At 41.4% G+C, this 27533-nt stretch overlaps 1 protein-coding gene and 1 long non-coding RNA gene across 4 annotated transcripts in view; one reads left to right on the top strand and one right to left on the bottom strand.

Annotated features, from left to right (window-relative positions):
- Nucleotides 1-27533, top strand: part of DLGAP1 (DLG associated protein 1) — a 432610-nt gene that overhangs the window by 354565 nt on the left and 50512 nt on the right. The window lies entirely within an intron of this gene.
- Nucleotides 14792-16696, bottom strand: LOC119145171. Its single transcript, XR_005103335.1, has 3 exons — nucleotides 16541-16696; nucleotides 16296-16389; nucleotides 14792-15227 (listed from the first exon to the last, which is right to left on the bottom strand). It is a non-coding gene; the product is annotated as an uncharacterized LOC119145171 (long non-coding RNA).

Here is a 27533-nt window from a genome sequence, read left to right as displayed (position 1 = left end):
ACCCCAATCCAATCCCGCAGCAGGACCTGCTAGAGCCAACCAACTGCTGACAACAAAGTCAGTGCTACTGCACTTAATACCTGCCAAAGTTGCTGTGTTTGACAGATCTGACAACACTAATCATATGTTTGGTGTTAAAAGCTTGGGATTTGACATAATGATAGACCTACATATCTTAACTGAAGGTTTTAAAGCTACTTTGAAATGACAAAAGATGACATCTTCATGGATGACAAAAAGGCTGAGATACTCTAATGCCGCCTTTGCTTCATTCTTTAATAGTAAGACCAGTTGCACTCCAGGTACCCAGCCCCCTGAGCTGGAAGACAAGGATGGGGAGCAGAATGAAGCCCCCATAATCCAAGGGGAAATGGTCAGCAACTGGCTACACCACTGAGATACACAAGTCGATGGGGCTGGATGGGATCCACCCCAGGGTACTGAGGGAGCTGGTGGAAGTGCTCACTGAGCCACCTCCCATCATTTATCAGCAGTCCTGGCTAATTGGCAGGTTAGCTGGAGCTGACTGGAGGTTAACAAATGTGATGCACATGTTAAAGAAGGACCAGAAGGATGATCTGGGGAACTACAGGCCTGTCAGTCTGATGGTGCTGGGGAAGGTTATGGAGCAGGTCATCTTGAGTGCCATCATGTGGCACATACAGGGCAACCAGGTGATCAGGCCCAGTCAGCGTGGAATTACAAAAGGCAGGTCCTGCTTGACAAACCTGATCTCCCTCTGTGACAAGATGACCCCCTTAGTGGATGAGGGAAAGGCTGTGGATGTGTCTGCCTGGACCCTAGGAAAGCCTTTGACACCATCTCCCACAGCATCCTCCTGGAGAAACTGGCTGCTCATGGCTTGGACAGGTGTACTACTCTAAGCTGCGTTAAAAGCTGGCTGGCTGGCCGAGCCCAACGAGTGGTGGTGAATGAGGTTACGTCCAGTTGGCGACCAGTCACAAGTGGTGTTCTCCAGGGCTCAGTATTGAGGCCAGTCCTGTTTAATATCTTTATCTATGATCTGGACGAGGAGATCGAGTGCACCCTCAGTAAGTTTGCAGGTGACACTAAGGTGGGTGGGAGTGTTGACCTGCCTGAGGGCAGGCAGGCTCTGCAGAGGGACCTGGTAAGGCTGGACCGATGGGCCGAGGCCAGTTGTATGAGGTGCAGCCAGGCCCAGTGCCGGGCCCTGCCCCTGGGTCACACCAGCCCCACGCAGCGCTACAGGCTGGGGCAGAGCGGCTGGGAAGTGCCTGGTGGGAAAGGGCCTGGGGGTGCTGGTCAACGGCCAGCTGGACATGAGCCAGCAGTGTGCCCAGGGGGCCAAGGTGGCCAGCAGCATCCTGGCTTGTATCAGAGACAGTGTGGCCAGCAGGACTAGGGCAGTGATTGTCCCCCTGTACTGGGGCACTGGTGAGGCCGCACCTCAAATACTGTGGGCAGTTTTGGGTGCCTCAATTCAAGAAAGACACTGAGGTGCTGAAGCGTGTACAAAGAGCAACAAAGCTGGTGAAGGGTCTGGAGCACAAGGTTTATGAGGAGCAGCTGAGGGAACTGGGGTTGTTTAGCCTAGAGAAAAGGAGGTACAAGGGGGACCTTATTGCTCTCTACCTGACAGAAGGCTGTAGCCAGGTGGGGGTCGGTCTCTTCTCCCAAGTAGCAATCCACAGGACAAGAAGAAATGGCCTCAACTTGTGCCAGGGGAGATTTAGATTGCATCATGAAAAATTTCTTCACCAAAAATGTCAAGCATTGAAACAGGCTGCCCAGGGAGGTAGTGGAGTCACCATCCCTGGAGGTATTTAGAAGATGTGTAGATGTGGTACTTAGGGATATGGTTTAGTGGTGGGATTGGCAGTGCTAGGTTAATGGTTGGAGTAGATGGGCTTACAGGTCTTTTCCAAATTAAATGATTCTATGATTCTATGATTTTATGACAGCCAAATGGTATCATATGTTTTCCTTTTTTTTTCTGTGGAAATTGAATACCTAGACCAATGCCTATCATTAAACTATTTTTCTTCAGATAACTGTCATATTAGCCATGAATGCAATTAATAAAAGATTCATTTTCTGCAGGAAAAGAAAACACACTTCAAAAGTATCATAGTGTTGTACTTTTGATGTCACATTGGTTTATTTTAGAATTATTCCAGATTTTAATCAGTTAGGACAGAATGTGTAGCACCATGCAAGTAAGTGTGTCAGTGTGCAAAATCTAGTAGTTTTACAGACACTTTTACAATTCTGTCATTTTGATCTTATCTTCACATTATATAGTACACAGATGGATCCTCAGGTCATAAAAAGCATTGACACTTCTCCATAGAAAATAACAGCGTGCAAAGGTACACCTTTGCATACACCTTGTCGTAGGTTATCCATATTGTATCCCTGATTCACTAAATTGCTCCTGAAGGTTTTTTAGAAAGGGTTATAAAATGATTTTGAGTTTGTTTTTGAAAGAATAAATCAATTCCTAGTCCTACAACCTGAACAAATGAATTTATACCAAAAATCACATTGGAGCTTAAGCCATCATATTGATTTAGGAATGCCTGGAAGTGTGAAGTGAGTTGGAATTTCTGTGTTTCAGTCATAAACATAAATGTAAAACTTGAGGTTTGACTGTCACGTCTGAAAGGAAACATGCCAGTGTCCACTAGGTAACGTTGAATGATAAGCAGGTACATGTTGGTGTGAAGTTTTGCTGAGATTAAGAATAAAAATGTTAAAGACCCACATTTTCCAAAACATTTCACTCCCATGTTCATCAGTGGTGTCAGTACAGGAAATCCACTGTAGAAGTAACCAGGTGACGTTCGTGAAGTGAAAAAGAGAATCAGACCATTACCTGATGTATAGCAACACACACTTTAAGACAATATAGCTAAACTAGTTTACAAGCAACTGATAAATTGCTGTAACTTGTAAGCTTTGTCATTTGTCTTGTTCCGCTGACTGTCTGGAGAAATAATCAGCCAATTATGCTTGTCATGTGTTATCTTACTCTGATGGATTACTTTTGCTGGCATTAATTTTAATACTTTAAGGACAATTTTTTTTCTTCTGAAGTTAGTTAAGCCATTATACCATTGATGTTCTCCATGAATTCTCCAAGTGGCAGGGGTTAATTTTTTTAAATACACTTTGGTAATCAAATAGGGATTTGTAGTTTCTTTATTTATTTATCACTAGGTGTTTTGGAATCCACTTAACTACAATATTTTACTAGATCCCAACTCCTGTTCTTTGTCTATACAACCACTTTTCCATAAACTGAAAATCTTAGACTCTAGCCATACATACATCAGAAGATAGTTGCATCTGTAATAGTTTTAACTCTCAGAATGGGCCTCTTCAGTGGGAAATATGTGGAAAAAAAGTCATACGGTGATTTCTGAAATTTTGTTTCCTTGCCACTGAAGAAAAAAAGATTAATTTTTCTTCATCAGACTGCTATTATTTCCTGAAAAAATCAGTATTGTGCATTCATGGTTCCAAATACCCCATTTCTTTACTTTTATGATATATCTTCATTATTTAATTTACACTTTTAAAACTAATTATGATAATATTCAAAGTTGACATTGTATTTTTCATCCTTGAAACAATCCATAAATGAGAAAAGCAAAGATTATTAGCCTCATATCACTGATAAGAAAGCTGAAATAAAAAGGGAATTGGAGCCTGAAATCTGATCTGGACATTCTGATTCCAGTCTCGTAACTGCTGATAACAATAAGCTTCTCATCTGAATACTAAAGTTTTCTTCTCATAGTAATAACATATATGCAGTCAGTTTACCTTGCCTTCTATTTTAACTTCTGATCATTTAATCTCATTTCAATTAAGAATTAAGATGAAAGAAAAATAGTATTAATTATAACTATTAGCTCTTACCTCAGTAATTTGTTTTTCAATAAACAAACATTAAAGCAGTGATTTAGAAGTGATTACGCTGATTTTAAAAATTCAGAAACTGAAAAAGGACACGTATTTCATAATTTAAAAGCTGTGTGTTTCTAATCAATACACTGCTAACAAAGTTTGGCAAAGTGATTGCTTAATTAATCTTTGGCAGGCTAGAGTTGGTTGTTATCACCTGGGTGAGGACTAAAGAGAGCAAGCATGCTCCCTGTGACCGCTAGACTTCTAATCCTCCTTAGAGAGAGGAATGGAGGACATGAGATTACTTTTTTGTATTCATTGATGTATCTGCATGAAAAATTTTTAGCGTCTTCCTAGGTGTCTTGCTTGTAACCTTTGTGGTTTACCTCACTTTTTTCTGCTCATCAAATTTAGACTGGTTCCTTTTGACAGCCTTCAACACTTAGAATCTAAATCTTCATGCAAACAGTCAGGTTACCCAAGAGTGTTATATCTATCTGGAGTTTCTGGACTTTCATGTGAGATGAGAAGCACTTAGAGTTGATAAGTTAACTTTATTTCCTAAAAATTTATTAAATCCTTGAGTTTCTTATTTTTTGCAACACAAATGTTTGCACTCATGAGAAAATTCAGCTGACTTAATTTTTGCAAATCAAGGATATAAATGGTGAAAACAGCTGTAAGGAAATTAATATTTGGCTAGCTTGCTTGGAGTACAGTGAATTTTTCAGTGAGAGTAGAGTTTCTCTCTGCTAGAACCATTAATTTTGCTGATTTACTGTAAACAGTTGAAATGGCATAAGAGAGCCTAATTTCCTGCCTTTCTTTTAGAAATAGTACTGCCTGATTCCCACATGCAGCCCACTTCAGCTTGGAGTGTTTATCAGTACTATTTATTGTTCTTGTTACACCTGGGTGGCAGTCTTGGAGCCTCGACACACGTGCTACTGCAGTTCACTGCAGAGAGAGACCTGCTGGTCTGCAGGGCACCCCTAAACCTCCAACAAGATCCAAAGCTGCTTAGGCTGAGAGACCATCAAGATTCCTTCCCTCAAACTCTCGAAATTGGGGAGTTTGCATTCTGGTTTGTGACTCACAAGGTATAGGTTATAGTCTTACGTCCCCCTCATGCCAGGGGAGATTGAAATTGGGTATTAGGAAAAGTTTCTTCACTGAAAGGGTGGCCAAACATTGGAACAGGCTGCCGAGGGAGGTGGTGCCATCACCATCCCTGGAGGTGTTTTAAAATGGATAGATGCAGTGCTTAGGGGCATGGTTTGGTGATGGGCTTGGCAGTGCTGAATTAATGGTTGGACTTGATGAATTTAAAGGTCTTTTCCAACCTAAATGATTCTGTGATTCTGTGATTTTATCTGAATGAAGTAAGTGCAAAATAGTTTTGATTTTGTATGAGGATGAGAGTTTCACAGAACTTCAGAAGAAACTTTAAGCCTCTTGTAGTCACAGGATTAAATGACAAACACTGTGAAACATTAACTCAGGATGCCAGAGAGCTGTGCTGTTAAGCTCAGGTGTATTTACCCGCCACCCCCAGGGCAGCTGCTGTGAGTCAGAAGCTGACCCAGAGCCACAGCTCTGCCCACTGGCCCGGGAGAAGGGAGGACAACGCGGCTGTGTAGGACCAACCAATGCAGAGGGGTTGTGGATGGGTGATTCCCATGCCCAGGGACAGTGGAAAGCACCTCCCAACAAGGGCAAAAGGAATAAAATGCCCCTAGAAGTCAGGAGGACAACCAGAATCTGTCCTGCTGGCAGCAGACCCTGCCCTCTGTAAAAAGCAAACATGGAGAAATTCCTTGGTCTTGTCTGTGCTCTGTGCTTGGTCTTTCAGAGAGGGAGTGAGGCAAGCTGGCTGGGCTTGGATGGAAAAGACGAGATGGTCTGATCAGCAGGTTGTGCTGTTGTATCATTGGAAGCTGTACCTCAACTTGCTACAAATTCTGTATGGCAATGTGCATGATTGTCAGCAAATAAAAATACTTTTTTGAACTCTTAGGCTAATATTCATCATGTCCTGCAATTAATGCAGTTTATGTCATTTAGGATCTTACATTCAGCCTAATGAGATTCACATTATAGTCTTCACCAGTTGTCATGACTCGATTATTTAAATAAAAACGCTAGTCTGATGAAGTAACTCTAGTCTCAACCTCTACCTCTGACTTAAGGTGGCATCATCTAAAAACATTTAATCTTGCAAAATGAAACTTTGAGCAGCTGGTAGCACACTTGTAAATATCCAGGTGCCAGTGCTAAGGGGCTTGTTATTACTGTGGAGTGGGAATTTTTCTTTTGCTAGCTTGTTTGAGTAGCCCAGGAGGACATATTTTTTAATTGTTCTAGACAGCTACATTAAATTGTCTGTTTTACAACCCGAATAGAAAATGTCATTTTACTTGTTTCCTGTTAACTCTCCCAGACATGTTGTGCCTTGACCAAACAAAAACTTGGCATGCTATTGTTTTGCTGGACAACTAGAAACTGTTTACTTATTTTGTTGATCCAGTTCCAGCCAAGCAGTGATGTGGAATATGAAAAATTCAGACTGTTGTGGTGAAAGAAGGAAGAATCAGGTTTTCTGTAATATTTAGTTTCCAGTGCCTGGAAAATGGATATGAATAATTTCTAAAAGAAAAGCTTTAAAGAGCATATGTGATTTTGAGGATTACCATGTGCAAGAGGATTATTGTTTGAGAGACAAAGGGAGTGAGAGATTACAGCACATTATAGGGTAGTTGCTTTACATCAAAGGTGCAGTAGGGTTACACACTTTGTATAATATGAGGCATTGGCCAGGGAGCCAGACAGTCAGGATTTAGTATGAGCTTTCAAGCTCTTTTAACTTTTCTGATTTCAGCTCTATGCACCAATGTTTGAAATAATGTGCAAAGATGTTTGCATTCAGAAGTGTATTAACAGCAACAATAATCAGCTTACAGATTCATGTTCTGTGATATGCTGAAGAAAATAGAAAAAAAAAAAAAAAAACTCCAGACATTTAGGTCAAATATAAAAAAAACTGTGGGCTGTTTGGAGAGAGCACCTAGCTGAATGATAGCATGATTCTTTGGAAGAACTCTCTATTAAACAGCCCAGCAAAACAGCCACTTCTCTTTGGAAAAATGCAGATTTCAAGCATTTAGTTTCCTTCACCTTGTATTGCAGATTTGTTTTCATCATCTGATTACAACAAAAATCTGGGGGGAAAAATTATTGCGTGTTTTATTATGGATTCTTGTGTTATATATATTTAACATAAAGATTTTATATTTTCTTCTAAATTTTACATTGAAAAAATTGACAATCAGCATTAGTATAGCAAAAGATAGGTAAAGTCTAGCCTAAAGGATCGGCGGTTAATTCTCTTGTGTCTCATTTTGCTTCCTCTGTCTGCAGATATAGCTTTAAATTCACTTGTAGGTCAGATGTGAGCCTTGAAGCTGTGACAGCATTCCTGTAAATAAGTTTGCAGCTGAATGACAGTTCCACATTGTCTGTCCCAAGAGCAGAACACAGTAATTCATTAACTCTGAACTATCATCCAGCCACTTGACATATCCCTATATGTATCCTGACCTTCTCAGGACTGGGTTGGTAAGATCCTGTATTCATCAAATAAAGCAACCAGATGCATTGCAGTAAGCCTACTGTTCATGTAATTAAATAAGTGCAGGGAGCATGTTAATGAGTCTTTGGCACCGTGTGCGGCTCGGCAGCAGAAGCAGTTTGGCGCTCCGCTTTTCCCGATGCGGTGATGTCCGCCTGCGGCCGTGGGTGCCTCGGGTGGGTGCCTGGTGGGTGCACACCCTCCTTCCTGCCCAAAGCCTGAAACGCCATCGGCCGAGGAAAGAGGGTTTGTAGTATAAACATCTTTTGGCAGGGTTTCCAGGGGCTGTGGCTGAGGCAGTAACAATGGCAGGCAAACACCAGAGGGAGGTATTGTTCTACTGGAGAGCTGGGAAAGGAGAGCCTCGGGATACGGTACTTGTAACAGGGTGACTGAGGTTTCTAACCAAAGAAAAAAGTTCGGATGACGTGACACTACAAAAATACAAATGGTAAAACCATTCATTCTCGTGATGTTTGAAAGAGTTTGCGCTCTTCACCGTTTTTCAGTGCTGACTCCAATGTACTGATCCTTTGCACCAAGCAGTTGCTGCATACTACCCGCTTACCATCCAGTAACTTTTAAGATGTTTGCAATACTAGAGGTTTGCAGTTCAGTGTCCAGAGCTTGATGAGCAGGAAATAAGAAATAACCTTTTTCACTTGTTTATTAAATGAGCCTTTTCTCCTCGTCCATCCACACGTGCCCTCCCTCTGCCAGTGTGTCCGAGTCTGAACTGGTGAAGTCCTCAGACCCTCAGAGTCCTGGTCCCCAGATATGCTGCATGCTGGAGAGGGACCAGGATACAACCATCTCCCCAGGTGCTCCAGTTTTCAGAGGAAGCAGATCTGGGTACACAGATAGGAAAGAAGTGAGTGGGTTATCTACTTACTGGAAATGAGCTGCCCTTTCAGCAGCTATACCTGTACTTTGTGCCTGCTGAAAGTCTGTCCTTCTGCTCACAGTCTCAGCTGGCCTGGACCAGGAAAAATGAATCCCCTGGGCTCTTCATATAAAGGATCTTGCAACTGCCTTATTTGCCGTAACTGATTCAAAGAAAACACAGCAACAGCCCCCAGGCAAATCTACGCCAGTACCTTTTAGAAAAACATTTCAATGAACAAACTGACCCAACTCCATTACAGTTCACACAATGCTGGGGCAGGTGGGAAGCTTCTCCAGTTCACCACTGAACTTCCAAGACAATGGACTAAAGTGGAGACTCACCTGCTGCTTTTTCCCCAAGTGTAATTAATGCTTCTGCACTGACTGCTTTCAGTTTCTGTTATTGATGAGATGCTTAACTTTCTGCATATGAGCTGATCAGCTCATTACACAATTCAACTGTCTTTTCAGCAGAAGACTTCAAAGTTTTCTTCTGTTCTGGGAAAGAGTATTCTGTAAAAATCACCCCTTCATTGATGAATATGAAAGTAAATCCAGGTTCAGCCCGATGTTAAATTGTATACCCCTGGCTTTCACAATGCTGCCATGGTGAAGGATTCTGCAAAAAAAAACTTCTTTTTTTTTTTTTTTACCAGTTTTATTGCAGGTGTGTAAGATCTAATGGAGATGAGCCTATTCTCTTCATAGATGTGTCAGCTTTACAGAGCTCACCAGCACAAAAAGAGGATCTTGGCATTGTTTTGATGGTGAACATAGAAGACGCTTCATGCATGCAGGTGGATGACTTGCATTATAGAGATCTTTTAAAAGATCTGGGCATTATTAGAAGTGAATTTTTAATTGTTGATTCATTAAATCAGAACCATACAATAATTATCCAGGCAGTAAATATTTTTCTTCAAGTTAAAAAAGAACCCTGAGAGAACTAAAATCAAATTCTCATCTTAATTACATTAATATGAATGTAGAGAAGGAGAAATGTATTTAGGTATTTAATGATGTGGATAGGTGCCTGGTAAAATTCACAGAAACCCCTATGCAGACCAGATGTTTAAGTAGGTTTGGGTTTGTAAATCTGTTTAAATATCAGTATCAGTATCTCTGTTCTGGTTCCTTGGTTGCAAAGTAATACATTGCTCCTCATTTTGAAGATAAAAATCAGTGTACAAATTTGAATCTTCCTGCACTATGGAGAGAAGTAAAGGTTATATATAAAGGCTAACTTCAGCTTAGGAAAATAAATCTTCCTGAGCTGCTCTCATAGTCAGTAGAAAGGTAGGGGCTGCTCCATGCCCCTAAAGTTGGGCTGCAGTGATAGCACACTGTCTTCAGCAGTGATACTGTCATGGAGTATCTCTGTCCCTATTTCACAGTGTCTTGCTCCCTCCAACTCTGTTAATACAGCTATTTCTGGAGCTGTGCTGTGAATCTGGATTGTAAAAAAAAAAAAAAAAAAGGAAGAAACTAAATGTAAAAGCAGTGACATGTATCATGCACCTGATCTGCTTGACAGCACCATCCAACTGATGTGTGATGTGTTTTGGTACAGGCAGGAATGTAATGTTGCAGAAGTGGCATGAAGTGGCTAAGGTATCTGCATTGGTCCTGCTGCTGAAGACAACTACGATCAAACCCCATCCTTAATACATGCTCTGAAAGGAGCTGAGATGATCCTTTGTGAACAGTCCATTCATTCAGGATGTCTTCATTATAGACTTTTAAACATTTCCTTGCAACATTTCTATGTGAGGCTAAAATATTTCTATGTGACCTGCCCGCAGCTCCCGAGTAGTGCGGGTGTTTCTTCTGCATCAGTATTATAGTCCTGAGGTGAAGGGAAATGTTCTTTGTAAAGTAGCTTTTGATCCTGCTGGCTGGCCTGAAGAACATTGGATTGCTGGGGAAAGGGGAGAATCTACACAGGAGCCTGTGGGTCTAGCAGCCATCCTCCATTAAGTACAGATAGCCAAAACAAGCTGGTTTATAGACCTGAAGCAATACCCTAAACATAAAAACATAGTGAACATCTCTTAAGAACAAAGTGCAATCAGAAACACAGGAGCTGGGGCATTGATTTGTTTGAGCTGTACCTATCAGTATGTGACAGAAACAACAGGAACTCACACAGGTACATCAAAACTGCTAGATATAGCACAGAAAACCTCAGGGTATGACACTGGGGGTGGGTGGTGGGAATATGGAATGACTATTTTTGGTTTAAGCATGTGCTGATATCAGCCTAGATTTGAAAAACAGAAATCTTTGTCTCTTTTATTCTTACAGAGCTGAAGGAAGTCAGACTCCCTTTATTCTTTGTTAGCAAAGATTCAAAGATTGATGTTTACTCCATCACCACGGTCCTTTCCTAGCAATAGCAACCATCTAATCCAAAACTGACTAGCACCTCAAGTCAAAAAGGAATAGCAGTACCATACTGTTGGACAAGGCAGACATGAAGGAAAGTCACATGCTTATGAATGTTAAATTCATTCATCAGATAAGCATGCCTGTGGAAAGGACACTAAATGATTGGAGCTATCATATTTGTGTAAAACCAGAGCACTACAAAGAGTTAAAATCTGCAATGCCAAGCACTACTTACATTCAAAAGTAATAAAAGTGATGTTACTCAAAGCTCAAAAGGCTTTGCCAGGCAGCGTGTAGGGACAGCAGACAAGGCATTTGTAACATGAAGAATCATTTCTTACTAGATCTTTCAGGATCTGTGTCTGTGAGAAGAAATCCCACATCTCAGGGATAAAAACAAAGAAAAAATGGACAGCTTGCCCTTGGGAAAATACATAAGAAATGCTCATATAGTTCTTCTTTAATAACACATTTTTAGAAACCTGTGCTTTTGAATGCCTACTTTGAACAGCATCCTTTGGAGCTCTTTCATGAGGACACATAACCTAAAATAAAATTAATCTTAGTCACAGCGGTGTGTGACTTCATATGCCAGACTGCAAACAGGGAGAAGCACCGGACAGTAGTCCCAGTGACAACACAGGGACTGATTTCCAAATGTGAAACTCCTGAGTCACTCTTGCAGCCATCTTTTGCATTTTCTCCATTTCTATCTTAAGTTTTTACACCAAGGTATTGAGACACTTCATTTGATGTTTGTGATCTTGTGAAACCGTAGCCCTTCCACCTCATCTGAAATACAGTGTCTGCTACACCATATTTTCCCTGTCTCAGCTATGTTCAAACCCATTTACCAAGTTAGTGTAACATCTTACTCCAAAGGCTTTACGTAATAAAAAACTCAACAGTCCTTTGAGTCCTCTGAACAGTTTATTCCTCTAATTTTAGTAAAGGATATTTGTTTAGAACTTTTACTGGAGCCTGATGTAATTTTATCACTGGCAGCCCACCAGGATTAGTCAGCAAAGTGTTCACTCAATACCTACCGATGCTGAGCTGTTAGCATGTTCTCATCTCCCTTTCGACAACACCTTAGTTTCATTTATGCAGATGAATTTGCTTAAAAAAAGTTGCGTGGGCATCAGCCCAGGATTTGCCTGAGGCTACTAACTGAAACCATGTTCAGGTTAGCCAGGAGCAGCCCCAGAGGCAGTTCTGCTTTGCCTCTACTGTGTCCAGTCTAATCTGTTACTCACTGAAGCCTGGATCCATGCTGGGTCTTTTTGGGAACCCAAAATATGTCTAGCTTCTTTTGCCAAATTGGGGAAGTGAAGGTCTAAGCATTCCATCCTGAATCCGGTCTTACTTCCACTCTCTGGGATCATTAGGGAGCTTATTTCTCACCCTAGCTTTGGTGTGGGCTAGAGGAAAGACAAAATGTAAGCAGAATACAGTTTTGTAAAAAAGTTTGAGGGACCTTTTCACAGTAATGTATGGGATAGTGCAGTTACAATCTCTGTTTCAGTCAATTTTCCTTCATCCCTAAAATGACATGCAAAACACCCACGCTCTAGAACATAGCATGATTCATATTGAAGTCTACCCCTGGCCAAGCCTGTACTTGATAGTTCTTGTGCTTTGCAGAGGATTATTTCAGGGGGCAGTGGGAGAGAACAACTGAAGACTGAAGCTATTTGTATATACGCAGATGTGTATTCCTGCACTAGATTTCCCTGCCTGACCTCAGTCAGGAAGACTAGATGAAACACAGCACTAGCTGCTGAGCCAGTGAGGCTCTTTGAACTGATAACCATGGCATGTTCTGTGATGTGGTTTGCCTGGAAACCTATTTGTTTCTTTTGAAAATTCGAAATACCAAAACGACATCAGTTGTAGTGTGCATTGAAAAGCCTAGGCTGAGATGGCAGACTGTTTTATTCCATAAGTGATTGCAGATGTTTGGGTGAAGGCTGCAAAACACGAGGCTTTTCAAACGTGTACATGTGGGGAAGGAAACTAGGGACATATATAAATATGAACATACTTTTTATATGTTACAGCCAGTCAGCTGTTCCCATTTCAGATTGGCAATTATTAAATTTGAGCAAAAATTAAGTGGAAACTATGATAACTGCCATACATCTGGTTTACTGAGTGTTTTACCTCCCTTTGTTTGATGCCAGTTACATACTAGACACAGAACTGTCAGCAGTCTGAAGAAGAGGCTTAGGAGATAGGCTGATGGTTTTTATTACCACTAGATTGCAAAAGCATATAGCTTGAGCTGGTTTTCCAGCAGGCTGAGTCCCACCTCTATGTTCCAGAAGCCTGCTATGCTAAGTAAGGTCTGGCTGGTACCAATTTAGAGTGCTCTGTACGTATGTGATGCCCTTTAAGTGATTTATCCCAGAGTCACAGGCATGAGATACAGGATAAGAAGAAGAGCTACTAGCTGAAGAATTATTGGCATTAGATCTCCCTCCTGATCTCCAAATTTGGGCTGTTTAGCACTGAATTCCAGAAAGAAGGTCCCAGTAGTTCTTGCTGACACCGCATCAAGAAGGTGAGTAACAAGTCATCATGGGCCTTCAGTTTCAAAAAGCCAATGGCAGGCAAAATCTGTCACAGCAAAACAGTTTTTGTGTCATCTCTTTGGGCCAAATTCCAGCTTATTAACATGTTGCCATATGATAATTTTGGCAAATCCTTCAGCTTACTTGTCACAGCTTAATCCTATATGCAGCTGTGGACAGTGAGTAAAGAGGGCTTTGCTGCTGTATGCTTCCTGTTGTTCTGCAGCATTATCTCTAGTTATATTAGTTTTAAGTTACTATAAACCTGAGTGATATTTCTACACATGTGTGTTTATTATTGATGACAAATTATGAATGAAGCTTCAAGTATTTATGTAGCAAAAAATGTCATCATTCAGTTCTCTTAAAAATTGAAGCACCAACTACCTTTTCAAAGTTGTCCTTTTAAAGAAACTTTGCATCTTTAGCAGCATGCAGTAGGAAGATGGAAAAGATAATTTCTTTCCCAATCAGTGCTGTTCTTTTCTGTTTGACAGGCATTTTATTTTAAAGTGTTTCCACATCTGCAAATGTCTCCTTTCTGCTTACACCTCTGTCTTTGCATCAGTCAATGTTATCAGCAGTGAGGCAAACAATTATGGGTAGATAAAAGCAACAAGGCAATCACACATGTGGTATATTGATATGAGTGCGCCAAAAAAACTGAAATTGCACACAGATAGGGAAGAAAATGCACCATTTTTATGAAATGTGTAAAACTATTTAGATGTTTTGTTGTTAGTATATGAGTTCAAGAAGCAACCACACAAATAAATGAAATAAAATCCTTTAAGGGATTGCAAAGGATACCACATCAGACTAGGGAAATTGCTAAACTACAAGTCACTTGAGCTGGGAGAGTGGCTGGGAGAGAGAACATTACTTTGTTCTTGTCTTGAGCAGCCTGCCTTAGCCACTGTCCAAGACAGCTGTAACGAGATGGATGTTTGGCTGCTCTTGCAGTGTTACAGTGAGCACAACAGCTTCTTAAAATTGATAGAAAGCCTAATTGTCAGCATGGGTTTACGCCAGCTAAGAGTTCCACTGATGTGTGTTGCCTTGTTTTCAAGTAATTGCACACAACTGAGACAGTGTCTCAAGTGGGAAAAAAACAGGTTTCAGGTGCATAGGTTCAAAAAGAACTCTACAAAATTTGATTGTGTGTGCTAGAATGCAAAATATAGCCAATCATTTCAGAACTCATTGCTCATATTCTGTGGTTTGTTCTTTTCTCAATACACCCAACTTCTTAATGAGTTTGTGTTTAAAGTATCTTCTCATGTGTAGCAATGCCTGATAGGTTCAGTAAAACTTAGCAGCTGGGGGAGAAAAAAAGAGCACAAAATCTTTGCAGGTTCTGTCCCTGTGAAAAGCAGCAGGCAGCATCACAGATTGAAACTGGTGCCCCAGTAGCACCAGGGACTAAAGGTTTCATCAAGAGCAAGTTGAAGTCAGTATGATAATGGCTGGAGACAGAACCTGACCCAAATATCAGGGCTTCAGCTGTGTTCAGCAAAGCTGGACATGGTGAAAACAATGCACCTGGTACAACAATCGCATCCCACAGTGTTAAACTATGACCTGGGAAAAAGAACTAATGCAGAGCCACCCAGTGCATCTGGCAGGGGACCCCACCTGAAAGAAGCACTACTGCCATGCAAGTAACATTAATACAAAGCAGCAAGTACCTGATAGCAATATGGAAGCATTATTGAGAGACTAGAACTGCTTGGTTGAGTTAACTTTATGGGACCGTCCAAACTCCTGAGCCAGTACTCCTAGCGTCTTGCAAGGTTGCATCTCAGTAGTGACGGTAAGCTTCAAAAGGAACAGGAGGCAGTGTTGCAAAAGCTGTTGAGCTGCAAAGAAGGTGAAGTGAATTTTTGGTTATATCATGCAAAAAGGTATGATTTAGTTTCATTAGAAATAGAATGTTGCATGTTTGTGTGCTTCAAATGCTTGTGTGGTGGGACTTTCAAATCCTGGCTGGTTCTGGGGTAAGATGCAAGCCTGAATTGCATTCAAGCAGAATTTACCTGCAGTGATGGTGGTAGCGTGTCATGCTGATAAGCACTAAAGGCATGCTGGCGCCAGAGGAAATTCTGTATATGCTGGCTGTTTTGGTCTGAGAGCTAAGGAACACAGCTGTCTGCGTATTCCCCTTTCTTGGGCACTGCCATAAATCAAGAAGGCTGGTTTTCACATCACTCTGCACTAAGAATTGTTGGCAATTATTTTATAACAGCTCGTTCTTTAGTAAATACTACCTTGATGACACCATTTAAGGTATAGGTCTGGAAGCCATATTCCTATTCGAATCTCCCAGTCACAATTGGTAAAAGCACATTAAAATCTGGGGGAGGGCTTGCTTGGCCAAGGTGCTGTGCAGACATGGTAGTTCAGCTGTAGAACCAATGGGTCTGTTTAATTCACCAGTACACTACAGGGTTTTTTATGAGGCTTTGCAAGATGTTATCCAGAGGACCTCATGGGGTTTTTGGGGTTGTTTTTTTTCACCGCCTTGAATGAGAAGATAATTTCAGATTGAGGCATCTGTAGCATATGTTTTCTGCAGAGCTGGTGATAATAGAAACATTTCAGTGAGGTCCCTATACGAGTTACGTCACTTGTTTTTGACTCTGCAATCGGAGAGGATCTAGCGAGGAAGCCTGCTGTCACTGCTGGAGAAAGGATATAGGTCCTGGCGGCAAGCCCAGGCCTGCTCAGCAGATCAAAGGCTCTTCCCTTGGCTCCCAGAGCAGCCGGAAAAGCAGCTGCCCAGTACCCTTTCAGCATCCTTTGCTCCTTTTCCCTGTGCCAGCAAATAACAACTTCTTTTTGCTCCCCACCTCAGCAATAGTCTCATTTTTTTCCCTCAGTATCCTGCCAAGCAAGGTCCTTTTAGGGAGAGCGCTTGTGTTTACTACCTGCAGATCCCAAAGCCAGCCAGTGGAAACACGCTGGGGATGCTGTGGTTCTTACACTCTCCTCCCAGAGACACTCCCAGCTGCTGACTTTAACCTGGAAGAGGAGGCAAAGCTGAAAAGAACAAGCCATGGTTGTAAACCACATGCCGTTTTCCAAGCCAGCCTAATGGAAGATTTCAATTTGGAAAAGTACTTTTTGTGCCAAAACAGAAAAAAAGCCATGCTTTGAAAGCCTTCCCACTCACCTCCCAGAAAAAAAAATAGTGTGGCTTTTTTGTGGGCTTCTTGGTGGTGGTTTTTCCTTTTTAAATACATGACTGCCTTCCTCCAGAGCTGCTGTGTGTTGGTGCTGCTCCTTGCTGTCCCTGTTAACTGGTTCCTGCCGGGAGGTTTGTCCGCTATGAAAGGAGAGTCAAGCAGACGTGTCGGAGAACTGCAGACTCTGCAAGAAGAATATTATGTCTGCTATTACAGTGTCATTTCTTCTGAAGTTACACGATGGGCTGGTTGATGGGAGTCTTTGTAAATAACTGCATTGCACTTCAAAGGCACACACAGCCCTTGGGTACCAAATTACTGCTAAAAAGGGGGCAAACACCTGACCCTTTGCTGCCCCACAGGCAGTGAGTGTCTGCATCCCTAGCAGCTCTTCTCCTCCCTGGTGTTGTAAGTCAATCAGATCACTAGTGATAGGTGAATTAACTGTCCTGCCTGGGTTTGCTAAAGGTCTTAATATTTCTGTAATTGCTTTTGTTAGCACTGTGATGCACTCCAGCTTGCAGTCACAGCTGCAGCTGTGGATACAAGGTTTTACTTGCTCAATAAGGAGTCCCTGAGCATGGGTTTGCTGACTAATGATCTGTCATAATTAAAATTACTATGGGAGCAATGTTTTGAAAGATCTTTTTTCCCAATGTGAGCTTCTATGGGCTATTAAAGCTGTGAGCCTTTCGTGAGCTCCTCTGGGGAGCAGAAGCTCTTCTCCCTGTGTTCACACACAGCTAATAAGGCCTTCATATGGGTTTGCCTACTACAAATTGCCAGTAATTAATAATATTCTACATAGAAGCATCAGAAACAGTTAAAGCATGCAACTGCAGACTGGCCTGGTGCCTAGCCCAGCTGCTTGGTAGGTCCTTATTTGTAGGCAAGTTATTCTATGCCTCAGTTTCTCCTTCAGTAAAATGAAGAGAATATGAGAGTTAGTGATGCTTGTAAAATGTTTAACATGTATGGGTGGGTGGTGGAAACCACTGGAAATGACAGGTGCAGAAGCAGTAAAGGAAGAGAGTTTATTTTCCATAGCTTTGCTTGTTATACCTGATGCTTTTGTAATGGAATCTAATTTTCTAACTCATCTTTCGCACAAATATCCTGTATGAGACAGCAGTGGTGATGTAGAGGGAAATTAGAATAAGTGGAGAGAGTGAAATGCAGAATCATTATCATCAGAAATACATATCATTGTTTATTATCATAAAGTACTTCTAACAAGGCACAATTACGCCTGTAATTTTTTTTCTTGTTGTCCTTAATTGTTCTTCTCCATGTGATTCCTACCACTGGTTCTTTATTATGTGGATTGTGAAACTCCTCAGGGGTCCCAGCAAGGTACCAGTATGTGGAAAGGCAGGGGAGCCCCCTGAGTACATGGAGTCATTTCGTTCCATCTCCGTTATCTGTCTTCTCTGCCTTTATTGGTATCTTCCCACTTGCCTCTTCCTTCCTCCCTGCGAGTCTGGTTTTGTCTTTACTAAGACTGAAACAAATTATTTTGACAAAATTAATATAAAAAAGGAGGGCAAAACACTCTCTTGTGTTTTGTTTGGTAGTGAAATGTGCAGCATTATAAAGCATCAAAACCCTAATGGTTCTGTAGGAAAATTCAGGTAACAAGTAAAGCAAATGGATACCCAAAGCAAACGCGTGAATTCACCAGATGGGATTCAATCCAAGACCAGGCCATGCCTTTATCCCAGGAGAGATATGTGGTGGTCATGGTCCTGATCTTCAACAGATTTTAGAATTCTGGAAAATTAATCATTACAAGAAATTTTTAAAGGATTTCAAGGAGGGAGTGAAGAAAGTAATTTGTCTTAAGAGGCCAGCTCAGCGCTTTCCTGATCTTTCTACTGTCCCAGTAAATCATTTATTGGGGCAAGCTTTCAGAAAACTCCCACACAAACTGTGCTAGGCAGAGTGTACCAAAAGTAATATCAGTCTGTGTTTATGCTGTCTGGTCCTAAAAAAAGAGGTTGTAATACCAGGGTGGTACAGGCCCCTGCTTAATAGTGTGAGGCCTTGAAAGCTTTCCTTTTCTAAAAAAGTATTTAGTGAATTGTCCAGGACTACGAGGCTGTTCATTTCTCATTTAACCTTACTTTTATGTATTTTATTTCTGTGATACCAAATACAAAATTCCAAGTATTACCACAGTGTAAGATCATAAAATGCCACATCTTCTCTTTTTTGAATGAGTAAAATTAAATATTGGAATTTTTTTTTTTCCTGTAAATTTTTCTGGTTGACTTTGCTAGCTTAGAGCAGAGGTGTGGTTTGAAAGGTTCAGATTTTAAAATATTAAGGGGGAAAAAAAGATATAAAGGAGGATTTGTGTAAGTTCTATTCTCCCTGCCCATAAGAAACTCCCAGAAAATTTGAGATCACCATATATGATTTCTGGGAGGGTACATTTTAACTTGTTGTTCATGAGTTATGAGGTCTAAAATATCCCAGACCATTCACTGTCATTTGTATGCAGCATCAAACCCAAACCTGGAAGTATGATGAGTACCTAATAATAATGAGATGTAAAAAAAGAATTTATTTCTACTTATATTCTGATTTTCAAACCATTTCAGTTCAATTGATTTATTACAGGAATATTAACCTAATTCGAGGACCAGAGCTTTGAGAAAGGTATTTTAACAAAATATCTTATGATAAAATGTCAAGATTTGTCAATACTTGCTACAAATGGGACTACTAGGAAATCTCAGTAATTTTTTTTACTGCTTTCTACAAGGCCGTGAACATTTTTCCACCATATGTGTCAGCACACAGTGAAAAAGAATAGTGTAAGAGGCATAGGGAATAACTTTGCATCATTTTTCAGGAAGAAAAGCAAAAACAGGTGTTGAAAAGTTTTCTATAGATGAAAAGTATATACACAGAGAAAACAGCTATACATGCCAGTGGAATATACCTTGTATTTATTTGCACATAGCCTGAACTTACGGATTTTAATAAAGCTCCTGCATCCAACAAGTCTAATCAGCCATTTCACTGCAAGATCCAAATGGCAGCAAATGGTGATATTTGCTAATGTTCATTAAGATGTGAACCTCAGGTGACAGATGCAATTCCTCCTAACACGGAATTTTACACCAGAAGCGGGAATACATCTTTGTATCCTCATGGATGAAGAAGTGTGTGTCCTGACTGCCGTTACAAAACTTACTACTTGAATAGGAAATGAGTTTCTGACAATGCACAAGCAAAGGCAGCTCAGGAGTTCAGAGATGACGGTTCATTAAGGATCAGGTTCTTCCGCAGCTGCCCGTGTCACAGTGCTTCTGTCACAAGCAGCGTTGATGACAGTGTGCTACAGGTGTTTCAGACTTCCCATTGTTGACACCTTACAGCATAATTATGAATCAGCTACTTCTGAATAAAATTCTACCTTTTTTTTTTTAAAAAAAAAAAAAGGAATAGCTGATTTTAACCTGGTTTTCTAAACCTTGATTCTCCCACTGCCTGCAGGCCAGCAGAGGCCAATAACCCATGCCCCCTTGAATAACTTTTTAACTCACTGATCAATTCCAGCCAAATTAATAAGGAAAAGATCTCAGGATTGCTTACATTCTGCTGGGATTTGTCAAAATCAGTGGTGGGCTATGAAAGCACAATTGGGGCTTGCATCCCCACTGGCAAAGCCAGCTGCTCCAGCCCCGGCAGCCCTGAAGGGTGAGGGTGGGGGCGGGGGTGCCACTCGCCCTGCCTGGCCCTGCTGAGCTGGTGGCACCAGGGGCCTGGAGCAAGGGACACGGAGATACCGAGAAGAGGTGAAGCAACAGGGCATTTGGCAAAAGGGGGATGAAGATATGGAGAGAGGAGAGGCTGAAGTGAGAAAGAAGTTATCCAGGGGGAAAGCAGGCATCATCTACGCTGTTTCTCATGGAAAAATTGTCCTTGCCATCACCAGCCTTCAAACTTGGAGGTGGTAATTGTGGCCTCAGAGTAAGAAGTTTGTGGTTTTTTCATTCAGATGAGCTCCCTCCGCCTACCCACATCATCTGTGGGGCAACTATAGTGTTTTAAGCTCTCCCAAGCATACAATTTTAGGGCTAATTTTCTGGAAGAGCTAATTGAAATCAAGTGACAAGGGCCTATATCAAATGCTATCTAACATGTAACTTCACAAGTGTAAAATATGATATTAAATATCCCCCGCATACCTACCCATCCTCCAGTTCATCCAGAGAATTTGATTCCACTCAGCCCAAACAGTATTTACCCAGTACAGAGACCTGCTCCTTGCGCCCTTACCCATCACTGCTCCTGCCATTGCTGCTCCAGGGCTACATCTGCCTCTTTTACCTCCGTGTCTCACAAAGTCAGTGTTAGCTCTTCGCCAGCACTAAAGCAAATGTGTCTGCAAAAGTGGTTCCACATGGCAGCTATTTTGAACAAGCTGCTGTGAGGGAATTTCTGCTAAAAACAGAAGAGGGAAAAAACATGAGCTGGTATCTCGAAATACTTTCCTCACTGCAGCGATCAGCTGAGGAGGAAGGTCAGGAGGGAGCAACGTAACACTGCTTGCAGATAACGTGGGGGTAAGGGGAAGAGGACAGAAGACACTGAAATGTGTTCATAAAGGATCGAAGGAAACACCTCTGGAAGCACAAAGAGGAGAAGCTAATATGCCTTTAAAGTACATTTAATGTGGGATTGCTGACATGTCATCACAAGCACCACCATAGAGCTATTACATGGGTCACTGCAGGGACAGGGTTACAGTGCCCTTCTATAATCTTGTTGGATTTATTTTATATTTAACTTTGCTGTTGAATTCCATCCTGTATAATGTTCGGTTTAGGAATAAACACTACAGTGTTCCATTTATTTATTTCTGACCTGGGGATAGGGACTTTTAACCCCAGCTCCCCTATATACATTTTATCTGAAAAGTAACGCAAAGTCTCTTTAAACAGCATTTTTCACTCTTTCCAGGTATTTTTCATGGAAAGTTCAAAGAGCAGTTTTCATTTCTCAGATACTGAGAATGTTTTTGCAGGTATTTTGAAGTTGTTAATCTCTCTACCCTTTACAAAAGTTTCCATTAACAAAGAGCAGTAATGGTGAGTTGTGATGAAAGTTGCTCAGCCATACAGCATAAACATTGAATATGCCGAGGTACAGTTGAAGTGAGCTGTTCATAAACAAGTGCTAAAACCTGACCTAGATCCATAAGAGGTGTTATAGAATGCTGCTGCATAACAAAAAATATCAAAAAAACTTTTTGCAAGCTTTGTGAATAGAAAAAGGAGTGGCTAAATTCATTATTGGTTATAAACACTTTAGCTCAGGCTTCTTCTTAATATAGCTTCACTGGCACAATCATAGCCTTCTACATTCCAAAATACAGAAACATCCTCGTTCTTCCTTACCACAAAAATGTGTGCTTGAGAGCAAGCAAAAATGAAAGGAAAAAGTGGCAGTACCTCCAACATGTTGCTGATGTCTGAAAATCTATGGCAAAAAAGCAGCACACCTTAAACTGCAAGTTCTCGTAGTTGGATTTTGGCATAGAGGTGGAGGGAGGGTGCTGAGACAGGGTGGGAGTCTAAACCGTGTATGCTCCAAGCATCTACATGGAAGCTGGTGAGCCCCAGCTTGCCAGTGGCTTGCTAGGGATGCTGCCACTGAAGGAAGAGACAGCATCAGCAGGCCAATAGCCTACTGATTTGTTGAGGACACCTGGACAGCAGTATTCACAAGTCCCATCCATTGTATCCCCTTTGGTGGCAGTAGGAAGAATATCCCAAAAATAGCTGTGCCTGAGTTCTGCCTCTTCTGTCCGAGTCCCGAGTCCCTCATGCATGAGGTTGCAACACTGAGCTGTGCAGGTTGTTGTTGGAAAGATTGTGTTGTCAGTACGTGTGCCCTGGCTGAGACACACACACACCACACTTGTCAAGCACAGAAGCAATTCCAAGCGCTTCATGTATTTGACAGCAGTGGCCTTAACAACTCCTTGCGCTGACTCAGGGTTTACATAGTTTCTCAAAAATATTCTCTTATGAGCTATAAAATGAGTAAAAGTGGTGGGCATTTCTTTCTGCTTATTGCTTATTGATAAATACATCAAAGACTGTGAACAAAATGCATATAGTGGTTGGGGCAGAAGCCATGACTTTTGCAGAAGTCCTTGGCGTCTTCTGGAACAAGAGGTAGCTTGCTGGTTTTCTTTTTTTTTTTTTTAATGGATCAGACCCGTGAAGGCAGGGATTTATTTACAAAGCTATCTGAACAAATAGCTCCAAAGACAAAAGGTAATTGCCTAATGCTCACCACTGTGATAGCAACAGAAATTTAATTATTAATGGGAAGACTTCATCTCCACCATTTCTGCAGACTATTATGCCTTGTGGGATAGGCAACATGCTTTATGAGGGACTTCTTTTAAAAAACAAATGTAAACCATATGCACATTCAGCTCAAGGTTTTTACCTCAGAAGCAATTATGTCCATAGCTACACACTGCCTGTTAGCTAAATGTCATTCATGGTCTTCCCTGAAATATTAGAAGCATAAAACCAGATTAACCAAGTTCCTGAAAAGTATTTTGAGGGTTACTTTAAAGCAAATAAGATTGCAGGACATGGCTCAGGGCAGAGAGAGAAGACACTGGAAACCTAAAGGGTTTAAGCAATCCCCTCTTTACATTTACTGCAGGGTTGTCTGTGTGTTGTTATGCACAGGGCTTTTGCATGTGATTAAGTGTGACATGTAAACACAGAGAGAGTGAAAAATTTAGATAGGTTTGGGGAAATTATTTCAAATGGTGCCCACACATTTGGGATCTTTAAGGTCAAGGTAGCAAGTGCTCAGGCTAAGGTCCAAATTCCCAATGAAACACACACACAGATCACAATATTCAGAAAATCAGCATCTTATTTGACAGAAAATAAAAAACAGGAGCATGAATGTACAAGCATACGTATTGTGTTATAGGGTTCCTTAAAAAAAGTTGCTGGTAAAAGGGGATTTCTAATACAAAGACAGAACCATATCTTTAGTCAGTCCTTTGGCAATTTAGCTACTCCCTGTTTCATCAGATAGGGGCGATATCCCCAGGAATCCTTCTGACAAGGGGTTTCCCCAGAGCCAGGGACATTATCCAATTGCAATTTTAAGAAACTTAGAGCAAGGATGACTGAGTGAAGACAGAAGTTTCTGAGAGTGTTAGGAAAAGAGAAATAGAGTATGAGGGAGCAGTGTGTAAGAAAGACAAGCTTCTCTTTCTCATACGAGAAAAACTGGGAATATTATACCTGTCCTTAGGTTTTGTGGTGAGTTGGAGCCTAGTGTCGGATCTGGACCTGCTTGCTTTCCTTCCTTTCTTCTTTTCTTCTGCTTCTCTCTCCTGTCATGTGCAGACTCCATATTTAGATTAAAAACTTGCATCCATTCTTATGGAAGATTGTTAGATTTACATCCATTAACAAAAAGGGAGTCTTACCTGAACGGCTCTGTTTGGGGCAGTAGCAGCAGAGAATAAAAGACCGCTGTTAACATGGGCTGAGCCAGGGGAATGGTGGATGGCTCCTTCTCCAGGGAAGACCAGGGAGATGTCAGAGAGACATTGCCTTGGGAATCCACCCAGAGCAGGCACATCAAGAGCTACAGCTCTTACCAAAGGAGACCATATTATCACACCTAGAAGGAGAGCTGTGTGATGATGCATCTCTGTCCCATGCCCCTCACAGGTAGTGCCATACTGGAGGTGGCCCAGGAGAGTGTGCGATTGATTCAGAACCATCTGAGACTGGCTACGATAAGTCCATTTACTCTTCTTTATTGCTGACAGCTCCCTCCCAGCTCACCCTTAGGCATAGCTGGGCAAACCTTACTGTTAAACCCTTGCAGCTTCAGGTCTGACCTTCTGCTCCAGCCAGCATGGCCTTGAGTTGGTGGGGTGGCACAAGCTGGCAGCTCTGCCTTACAGCATAGCACAGTCCCATATTCAATCACTCTACGTACAGGGCAACACTTTTCGGTGGCTTTGCCATGCTTAAATTAAATGTTGATTTAAGTGATGCTATATGGAATTGCCATTTTCCTAGAGCTCTAGCATTCTCTGAACAGGCTGCCTGGTGGATTGAAAAATCTGTATTGGAGTTGTCCTCAGTTAAGACAGGTGTGTTATCTGTCATGGGCTGCCTGCTGCCTTACCACAGTGACAAGCTATCCCCTGGGAGGCTGTCACTCCCTACGGATGTGTGCTTTTGAACAGGCTGTGCAGTTTTACTACAAAAATCATGGTGCATACTTACTACACGATATCTGTGTGCACAAAGCCCGACCTGGATCTCTATTTCTTTTCAGTTATACCTGTGCAGTTCTGTTAACATTGGTGGATTTATCCAGGTGTACGTCAAGCCAGAATCAAAGTCTCTGCTCTGTCAGTGAAATAGAAGCCAGGAGCTGAGCTGGTGTGCTAAACAAAACACTTGTGATTACTAGGAGAAATGATTTGGCAGGATTTGAAGACCCAGACATACAGAAAACGTTTGCTTTGAAATTCCTGAGACTTGACTGTCCCTTTGGTTTTTTGGAATGCTTTGATTTAGTCATGCGGGATGGGAGCAGGCTGTAACCTTGCAGGGGCACTGGGAATAGTACCTCTTGTGCAGCTTACAGAAGATGTGAAGGGAATTAACTGTCAGCAAGCTTCAGGGAGACAGCAGATGTATACGTGGTTAGAAGTTTGGCTGGCTTATAAAATTTATTTCCACTACAGGATCAAAAGCAATTAAGTGTATACAATATCTAATCCTTGGATGTGTAATGTATAACAGGACATAGCGGTCTAAGTGAGGGAACAACAAATTCATTGCATGCAAATAGCTAAACAGTTTAACTTTTAACTACTTGAGAGCAGGAGAAAAGAGGGCTCCTACAGTTTCCATGAGTGCAAATTATACATGCCCATAAGGAAACCAGGATTTGGTGCACCTAAAATAAGCCATTTTATGAATAATTTTTAGAAGTAAACATTCCAAGCCAACTCTGCTTGCTTTTGGATGCAACTTACAGGACAACCCTTGCATCAGCAGCATGAACTGTTGACACAAATCTACTTGCTGTACTTAAGTGTCTGTCAGATTTACTCTTGTGGTCATCAGTTAAGGGTAGCTTGCTTACATCTCTGCCTCTACTTATGTTATTAGCTCAAGTGTGAATGTAGTTTGTACCCCCAAAAAAAATCTTGGAGCTTCAGAAAAATAGCAGTGGAGTTGGATGCTGTTCCCATGTTGCTGGGGGGGGGTCTGCTAAACTCCTGCCCTACACATCCAGAACCATGCGTACGTTGTTGATGCACACACTGTACATTGTTAATGGGGCTTGCACAGAGGAGAGAGAAAAAAACACCTGGTTGAAATTTCCTCATAACTTCAGTAATCCAGTTCTCTTCTGTGGCTTTTATATATCGTTAATAAGTAAGTGCTTTATTTATTTTTCATTGTTATGTTGGCATTTTGTTCCTAGGATGACAATAAAAGTAAGATGAGGGAAAAACACTGATTGGAAGCTTTAAAACTGAATGTAACAAAAGGAAGGAAAATTGAATAATGCCATAGAAATGTGCTCATGTTCCAACTTCTTAATAACCCAACTACAGAGAAATGTTCTGAGTAGAATTCTAAAAATATGTTTTCCCACTGAAAAATCAGCTGATTCTTTCTGATTTGCTAGTGGGCTGCAAAACTTCTAGAGCCATATTAAGATAGCCCAAATTCCACCTTAGTCCCCAAGACTAGTCACACGTATAAAACTCACAGAAGGTCTCTGATGACCGAATCGGAGGGCACAAGAAATGTACTGAGCAGGGAACTAGCATAAGCCAGGCTATATCTGAAAGTTAGGTTTTCTTTGTATGGGACCTATTATCTGAGATCACTCATTTGATGTAATCTGGGAGATCTTCACTGAAGTAAGTTTCGTTGGATGGAAAAAAGCATAGGTAGGCTATAATCATTGTTGATTTCTTGATTCTAGGTGTGCTAGTGAGGCATCCCATACTTTTGAATCTCCCTTGCTTGTGGGGTTTTTTTTTGAACAGGCTTCCTAGGGAAGTAGTTGATGCCCTATCCCTGTCAGTGTTTAAGAAGCATTTGGACAATGCCCTTAATAATATGCTTTAACTTTTGGTAGCCATGAAGTGGTCAGACAGTTGGACTAGATGATCATTGTAGGATTCTATTCTATTCTATTCTATTTACTTAACATTGCAGTTTACCCTTAAGCGCATGTTGAACCCCTGGGAGAATAAAACATGTACTTTTAAAAGGTTTTAAACTGTGTTAGGAGGAGTTATGACAAGCTGCTTGCTGGGAGGATTTTCAGAAATTAAAAAATATTTTTCTTAATTGAAAATGAACAGTTTATTTTTGTTGAGTTGGGTTGCCTTAGCTATGTCTCTGAGAATACTGTGAGCCCTCTGACAACAGGTCAACTGCAAACAGCACAGCCAAAACTTGTTCACAGCAGACAGGGAAATTGCATTTCATACATAATTCACAATGTGCTACAGTGAATCCATAAGGTCAATATCTGTTGTTAACTCGGAGGAAATCAGAGAGGAAAGAAAGGAGCATTTCTTCTCTCTGATCTTTGAAAGAGCTGTCTACAAACTGCTGATTTCCATTGCACAGCGCTAGACAAACAGCAAAGTGGAGCCCTTCTGCACGTTTACAACCACTGTATCCGAGACAGATAAACTCTGAGGCTAGAATAGTATCTCTTTGTGTTCAGATTTTCATCTCAGAGCTTGACAAAAATGGAGAAAAGGGACTAAATACAAATAGGTGCAACTGTGTGCAGCAATGTGCTGGAGTTGTTTAGCATTGGGATTCCTCTTGCCTAATTGGCCATCCAAAATTAGACATCTGGGCCTGCCATTCAGTACAGGGAGGGGGGCAGACACTGCCAAAAGGCAGTTCATCCCATCCA

Source organism: Falco rusticolus, chromosome 3 (assembly GCF_015220075.1).
Source record: "Falco rusticolus isolate bFalRus1 chromosome 3, bFalRus1.pri, whole genome shotgun sequence".
NCBI lineage: Eukaryota > Metazoa > Chordata > Aves > Falconiformes > Falconidae > Falco > Falco rusticolus.
Note: the sequence above shows the minus strand (reverse complement) of the source record. Positions and strands in the feature narration are given on the sequence as shown.